Source organism: Cryptomeria japonica, chromosome 3, assembly GCF_030272615.1.
Source record: "Cryptomeria japonica chromosome 3, Sugi_1.0, whole genome shotgun sequence".
NCBI lineage: Eukaryota > Viridiplantae > Streptophyta > Pinopsida > Cupressales > Cupressaceae > Cryptomeria > Cryptomeria japonica.
This window is the reverse complement of record NC_081407.1, coordinates 53,670,420-53,679,269: the sequence shown is the minus strand read 5'-3', so window position 1 is coordinate 53,679,269 and position 8,850 is coordinate 53,670,420.

Here is an 8,850-nt window from a genome sequence, read left to right as displayed (position 1 = left end):
GAGTAATCTTGTTTTTAAACTTGAGTAAGTCTTGATTATTTCCTTTTTTCTTTTACACAAAATATGTTATTTATTGTGGTACAACTTTCCATGACTTTAAATTGGTTTAGGGGAAAAAATGATAAATAGAATGATCTATTTTATGGCCACTACCACTACCTCATCAGTACACATACCCTTTTATTTGGGCTTTATTGATTCAACCCTCAAAGAGAAGGGGATCTATTTCATAATGTGTCATTGTTCACTGCCTTACACGCCACATTCGTCATGATCTCTCTACTCTAAAAATATGTACATTTTTGTCTATTGGTGAAGCTGAATGGTTCTTAATGAGTCCACCAGAGATCAAGTTTTGATGATTACTAGACTTCAACATCATTAAAAACGAAACCAAGATAGTACTCCAAACGAATTTTGATAAAATAGATACCCTTCAATCCTTGATGCTTAAACTATAATACTTTATAATATAAAATCATCCATTTATATATATATTGCTTAACCCGAATGCTCCAGCCTTGTTATGTTAACTTTGTCTAACTAATATGCAACCAGGCCCTGGAAAATAGATTTAGCGTACACGGTACATAGATCTTGTTCCCTCTAATCTGAAGTTAATCAAGTGGGTTGCCTGCAACTACAAAAAGACAAAATAGTACACTTGCTTTAACTAGCGCAATTCCAGGGAGAGAGCATATACACCGTACCATACAATAGATTTATGACAGGAAATTTGCGCAACGGTACGCAAGCATCTTTCTTCTTAACAAAGATAATAATATAAAGATATCAAGTGCGAATATAATAGTTGATATGCGTGCTCGTAGTTGCATCTCTTGAGGGATCCTCTTTCACTCTGCAAATGTAATTTTATGTTTTCACTCTCCTACTGTATTATCACGAAATACATGGGAATGGTGAGAGGAAAACGACAGTTGCAGATGATACGAAACCCTTTACATTGTTGGATTATTTTCTGCAAGCGCAAAGTAGGACTGTGAAAAGGCCAGCGACTTCTGTCTTCTCTGTGATATTTAGGAAAAAACGATGAAAGCATCTTTAACATCTTAGAGAACAGAGAGTTTGCTGGCCTTTTTCAACAGTCCAATTTTGCGCTTGGAGAAAGTCACCTGAGGATTTACAGGGTTTTATATCCTCTTTAGCTGAAACTTTTCTTTTGTCATTTTAATCTATTTGCAAAATGATAAAAGATCTCGAGTTACAAAAGCCCCGCACCTCAAACAAGTATATATATGTTTTGTGTCACTAATTTTGTGTTTCCTTTATGATGTTACTTGTCTTCTTTGTCACTAATTGCTCTTAATCTTTCTGATCAAGGCCTCCGCACTCCATTACTCATTTGGTTTTCATGCAGGGCTAAAGTGAACTAAAGTCTTAAAACATTAGGATATTACACTTAAATGTAATCTAACGTCTTCGGACGAGAATAATTGTGTGAATGGGCAAGGAAAGTGAAGAATACAAGGTAGCCCAAGTGCATTAGATTTTGGTTTCAATAGTAAGAATATTTAGGGAAGTATCTCTTTAGCACGTTAATGCTTCTTTTAGACTGTAAGTTTATTTATAATAAAAATGTATTATATAGCTTGAAATTTCCTTGAGAGTTTTAATTTGAATTTGGTTGTATGTTGTGTTGTATAATTTTTGTTGACAATCAATTTTAGATGATATTTTGTGTCTTTATTTATTTATTTATTAATCTTTATGTCCTAATTCATAAGATTGCATCTTGCCATTATTTGAATTCTTTATGACTGTTTTCATAGTTAATCTATTTATTTTGCCTTAACACAAACTAGAATGTAAAAGCTTTAAAAGAAATAACCTTATTTTTTTGTTAAATTAGTAAAACTTTTAGTTAGACTATTTATGTTATATTTATTTATTAATTTATTATTAATAGTTATTTTTCACTCAAGTGGCTAGATAGTGATCCTATATATCTTACTAGATTGGCTTGGTGGGTTAATTGTCCATCTACTAATCTGTTAAAATGTTATCAGCATGGGTGGTTCCAAGGTGAAGCCTCTTTCAAAGGGAAGTTGAGATGGATGATCCTTATTGGGTGAATCCCATAACAAGTCCATGCTGGTAAAGATTATAGGTCCCTTTCTAGTGGTGGAGTGCATTCACGTATGGCATAATCTAGTGAATGCCAATGTATTGGTAAATTAAAATACCTAGCTATTATATGGCAAGCTATTTTAATCTAGTGAATGCCAATGTATGGCAAGCTATTTTAATCTACAATATGTCTTACAATATGATTGCAAGCTATTTTAAATAATTTTAATGCCAATGTGTTGGTGTTCATTGTAGGTCCTTTTCTATAGTTATTTTTTTGTCAACCAATGAATCAATTCATCTCATTCAAAATTCCCCAAGAAGCTTTAAAACTCCATCTTTGTTTTTGATATGGGAAATGATTCTTATCATTCTACTCTCTCTAGCATCTATTTCTACACCTACATTTCTATTTTCTTGTCCTACAATTTAACTCATCCACATTCATTTTGAGCCCCTTCATATGATTGTTTTATTCTCCTTAAGAACTTCTACTCTAACTTGTATTCCAATTACTACTTCGAATACTTTATCCATCTTTTAGATATAACTTTTGTTATGACAACCTCTACCACACTTTTTCTTGGAGACATCTTTTTGTCCCTACTACTACAAGTCTTCAAATTGTAACCCTATGAAGGGAGACATCCATTTTTTAGCTCCAACTCATATGGACCAATTAGGACTTGAACCTAGGACCTTCCATTTGTTTTCAAAGTGCTCTACCAATTGAGCTACTAGGTTCTTTGAACTTGATCCATCATTGGTATGGGTGTGCCTTATTTCCAACATTCCTTAAGCCACACTATAGGTACTTGGGCCTCTTAAATTGGCTTTGGTTCCACATATTGAGCTACAACTTATATGGACTAATTAAGACTTAGACAAGATTTTCCATTTTTTGTTAGAGTGCTCAACCAACTGATCTACTTGCCCCTTTGTGGCCAATCCACCGTGGGTTCAAGTGTGGCTTGTTTCCAAAAGCCACATATAATCATTTCCTAATTGGACAACCTCTCTAAAGCAAAGATAATGAACTCCTTCCCATAACTATATCTTCCTTTAAAATCAATATAATGGTACCACTTCTTTCTAGAAACTAAAATAAAACCCACTCAACTATTGATAGCTTAAGAGGAAGAAAAATAATGGTAGCCCTATAGGTGAACAAGTTACCTAATTAATTGGATGTTACAAATAAAGTAGTGACACGCGCATGCACACACACACTTTCCACATAATAATTAATAGGCCCACATGTCATATAATAACATAATCTCATTGACCTATGAGATTAAATGATAAGCAAAGATTTTGATAGGGAATGGAACCTCGAACCACTCAAATAGAAATATGCTAAACACAATATTTAGTTGCTTTAAAAGAATCATTTCTTTTTCTATCCTTGACTAAAATTATAGAAATTAAATCACCTAATTTTTATGACAAATAAAAGAAATAGAAACTTTTTCTTCCCCATTTTTACGTGACACTTATTTACTTCAAACATCTATTGATTTAAATGCATGCAAGTTTCTAGTTTGAAGTCGGCTCTCACTGTCAGCGGTTCGATTGATGGTTTGTCTTTGTTCGTTGGCCAATAAAAATGATGGTTGGTGCTCTCAAGCCATACAGGTGCTTCATCAAGGATGCCTTGGCTCACGACATGGAGATGAGGTCCTCCCATGTGATCTCACTGGTTCATAGCTCCAGTCAAAAGCATGTGCCCTTACCCAGAATTTTTTTTTTATTTTTTATTTTTAAATAGAGCAAATATATGAACATGAAAATCTATTGAATTTGTGGAATGATTAATGCATTTAATTTTTTTCGTTAATTTTAGTAGAACTGTATTTGTAATCTTTATTATCTATATTGACTGAAAGTATTTTTTGGTTTAATTATATTAGACTTGATAATACTATTATCAAAATAAAATAAAAAAATCTATTTTTTTTTTAATCTACAATAATATTTAGATTTATTAAGATTAGAATTTCAAGCTTTTTAACTCCAAAGACTACATACTAAAAATCAAAATAACAAAGATAATAATACAATTATAAATATTTTAACACAAAGTTAGTTGGATGGTTTATGGATAACCAGCTACCTGTTTATTCCAATAGATTTTAGCATTTATAAGCATTCAACAACCCCTGCGAGATAAAAAGATAAATTTCTACTCCTTTTTTGATTAATTCTAAAATTTAGATTCTGAATTTGGCACAATTATACCAATTCCCTGGCACAGCATATCAACGGATTTTGCCAACCACTGCAAGTTTGGAATTGCAGTTCTTCAATTCAATATAAAAAGAAAAGATTAGAAAATATATATGGGCAGATGCATTAGAGCCCAAAAGAGTCAACAGCAAGCTCTTCTTTGCTCCATTTCTATTACTGAAAACTCTTGCCACATGATTAAAGCTTACAACCGAAAAAAATAACTGTAGGAGATATTTATGCTTTGGCTTGTTAAACGGTTGTAGTCGAAGACAACCATTAGATGCTTCGAAATGTCCTCTTGGAGCCTTTTGCAAACTAAAGATTATTTTGAATTTGATATAATACTGTTATAAGAACAACTTAAGCTCAAATCAAAGCATATTAGCTTTAGATTTCCAAAAAATCAACTTGGATGCATATCATTGTTAGGATGAAGAAACGAATTTAAACAGATAAAACAGAATTAAAAACACATAACACAGACAAATGAGACACAGATTTATCGTGGTTCGGCAATGGCCTACGTTCACACTTGAAGCAGGGGAATCAATAAATTAATAACCAATCTGGTTTACACATACACAGCTGCAAGCAGCTCTAGAAAAATCAGTCTACAAATGAAATACAATCAGCTCTTAAAGAGCTTGCAAGGAGAAGTTGAAGAGCCAAGAGTTTTGGCGGCAAGAGAAGGAGTCCATTGGACTTCACTTCCAACGATCTCCCACTGAAGACCAACGAACTGCTGCAACAAGTCGATTCCCCCACTCAGTCCTGCTATCAGTTATTGGAAAGGCTAAGAAAAGCTCGGCAAAAATCGAACTTCTCCCACTTAACTACTTTAGTGAGCACGTCAATTGGATTCATGTCGGTATGAATTTTATCTACATGAAACTTGCCTTCTTTGACCAGATGGCGAACATAATGAGTGCGAACATAAACATGTTTTGACCGCGGCTGAGATGTCTGATGTTTAGTCGTAACAATGGCACTGCTGTTATCACAAAACAAAGCAAAATCTGATTGCTTCAACCCCAACTCGCTGAACAAGAGTTGCAACCATACCATCTCTTTTGCTCCTTCAGAAAGAGCTATGTATTCAACCTCTGCAGTCAATTGAGCAACTATATGTTGCAATTTTGAAGCCCAGCTGATCGCTGCCCCGACAAATGTGAAAGCATAACCTGAAGTAGACTTTCTTTTGTCTAAGTCACCGGCAAAATCAGAATCGGTAAACCCTTGCAAAAGTGCCTTGTCCTTCCCAAACCATAATAAAAAATCAGAAGTACCCTTGAGATACTGCAAGATATACTTGACTGCCTCTCAATGTGATTTGCCCGGATTAGCCATAAATCTGCTCACCAATCCCACGACATGAGCAATGTCCGGTCGAGTAGACACCATAGCATACATGAGACTTCCAACTACAGATTTCTATGAAATTTTATCCATAAACTCCTTATCTTCTTGTGTTTTTGGACACAATTGAGAAGACATTTGAAAATGAGAGGCTAAGGGTACACAAACAGACTTAGCATCCGCCATACCAAATTTGTCCAAAACTTTTTTAATGTAGTCTTGCTGAGATAGTTTGAGTTCTCTCTTTTTCCTATCCCGAAAAATAGTTATTCATAGAATCTTCTTTGCTGCCCCTAAATCTTTCATGGCAAATTCCTTTGCTAAGTGGGTTTTAAGTTCACTCACGATTTTCATGCTTGTGCCGACCACTAGCCTATCATCCACATAAAGGAGAAGAATGACAAATTCGCCATTAGGGAGCTTCTTAAAATAGATACAAGGGTCAGACTCGCTGTGAGTAAACTTGTGATCAATCATGAATTTGTCAAATTTAAGATACCATTGCCGGAGGGCTTGCTTGAGCCCATACAAACTGTGTTTCAATCTGCAATAGAGGTGTTCCTGCCCCTTTTTAATAAACCCTTCCGGCTGATGCATAAATAGTTCCTCATCAAGATCGCCATGGAGAAATGTCATCTTCACATCCAGCTGTTCAAGTTCAAGATCGCAGGCTGCAACTAAGCACAATACTGCTCGGATGGTAGTCATTTTGACTACTGGAAAGAAAATTTCTTTGAAGTCGAGGTCTTGCTGTTGAGCATATCCCTTTACAACTAGTCTTGCTCAAAATATTTTGTGACCATCGGCTTCATCTTTTAGTTTATACACCCACTTATTTCTTAATGCTTTTCTGTCAGGAAGAAGTGGCACCAAATCCCATGTCTGATTTCACAATAGTGCATCCATTTCTTCGCACATTGCAGTGTGCCAGTTATCACGATCTGCAATTTTACAAGCTTTTATGTACGTTGCTGGCTCTATTTGATCAAAGATGAGCAAAGTAGGTTCAGCTTTTTCACAAAACAATAAATCATAATTGGAGAACTTTGCAGGAGGTCACCTTTGTCTGGAAGATTTCCTCAATTGACTCTTTGTTTCAGAAGTAGAGTCATTCAATTTTTGTGATCCCTATTTATGCAAATTGATATCTCTGCCATTGTTAATCTGCCTAGTAATGCCTCTGTTTTTGTGTCTGGTAATGTCCCTGTCTGCAGGGTAATCGAAGGCCTGTGGATTTTTATCCACGTGAGATGTACGCAGATTGCAGGAGGATGAACACGCAGAACCACTTTCCACGGCCTGCCTTTGGCGAGTGTGTAGAGGACTAGGTGCCGTGGCGGCATTTTCCACGGCCTGCACAGGAGGAAGACTCTGCAGTTTGTTTTCACCGTTAGCAGCAAAAACCTGTGGTGGCGGTGAACCCGTGGGAAGGGAAACACGGGGCAGGCGTGACAACCAATCCACCGTTTGTGGAGAATGCTCAACAACTAGTGGTGAGTTCCCAGCCTCACGTGACCGCTTTCCTTGCAGTGAAGGACCACCGTGTCGTGGAGTATGCGAGCTGGTGTGATTGGAGAGGGCGGGAGCATGATAATGTGTAGGCATCGGCACTACCGAGTTGAAGACATCTTTAACAATCTTCCTGCAAGCTTGTGATGATTGAGTGGTGTTATCTGGTCCCTCTATTCCACGGTGTGCTATTTCAAATGGCTGTGAACAGTCATGATAAACACTTTCTTCTTCATCATTCTCAGTCTGAGAATTATATTCAATCATGGTAGGCGACATAGGGGCTCCCACGAAATGAGAGCTCGGAGGCAGAGCGCTAGTAGTCGAATTCTGAAACAAAGACATAGGGACATATTCTTTTTCTAATTTATTTGAAACTTGTAATGCGAGAAAGGAGGTTTCATGGAAAATTACATCCCTACTGCGAACAATCTTTTGTGAACTGGATCCCACAATCTGAAACCAAATTGCCCTTTGCCATACCCCACAAAAATACATTTCAGCGACTTTGGATCCAATTTGGTTCGCTTCTCCTTGGTTATATGTGAGAAGGCTTCACATCCAAACACATGAAGATGTGAGTATGAAATCCTCTTCCCTTGTCGTTCCTCTTCCGGAATACCACAATCCAATTTAGATGATGGACTTCGGTTGATTAAATACATTGTTGTGTTACACGCTTCTACCCAAAATTCCTTGCCTAAACCCGCATTTGACAACATACATCGTGCCAACCCGCATTTGACAACATACATCGTGCCTTTTCAAGAATTGTTCTATTCATCCTCTCGGTTGCACCGTTTTCTTGAGGAGTGAAAGGAACAACCTTGATTCTTCTAGTCCCATTATCAGCACAAAAATCATCAAATTCATGTGAACAAAATTCCCCACCGTTATCGGTTTGTAAACATTTAATCTTATGCCCAATCTGATTTTCAACTAAAGCCTTGAAAATTTTAAATTTTGAAAAGACTTCAGATTTTCTAGAAAGCAAATAAATCCATACTTTTCTTGTACAATCATCAAGAAAGGTTACAAAATAGTTAGCTACTCCAATGGAGGTTACCTCGGTAAGCCCAAAAACATCCAAGTATACTAGCTCTAGCGGTTTTGTCTTTGTGTCATACCCACCTTTCAAGAAACCGACTCTCTTTTGTTTGCCATAAAGGCAATGTTCACAAAAGGCTAAGTCAACAAGTTTGAGACCCGGTAGCTGATTTCTTGTATGCATAACATGGAGTCCTTTCTTGCTAATGTGCCCAAGTTTTTAATGCCAAAGATCCGCTTTGCTGTCCTCAATCACCATTGCAGCTCCCACTTCACCATGAGTCTTAAATATGTATAAACTACCCACTTTATTACCATTTGCAATCAACATGGTACCATGAGTCACCTTCCATTTATCCGAAAGAAAATTTACATTAAGACCTTGATCAAAGAGTTGTCCAACGGATATCAAATTTCAATTCAATTTTGGGCCATGGCGAACATCTTTGAGCAGCCATGTTTTACCACTTTCTAATGGCAGCAATGCATCCCCTTTGCCTATAATTTCACAAGCTTTGTTATCTCCTAAAAAAACATTTCCAGAATAACATTCATGGTAGTTAATGAACGCTTCAAGACATGAGGTAGCATGATGGGAGGCATCGGAATCAAGCACCCATG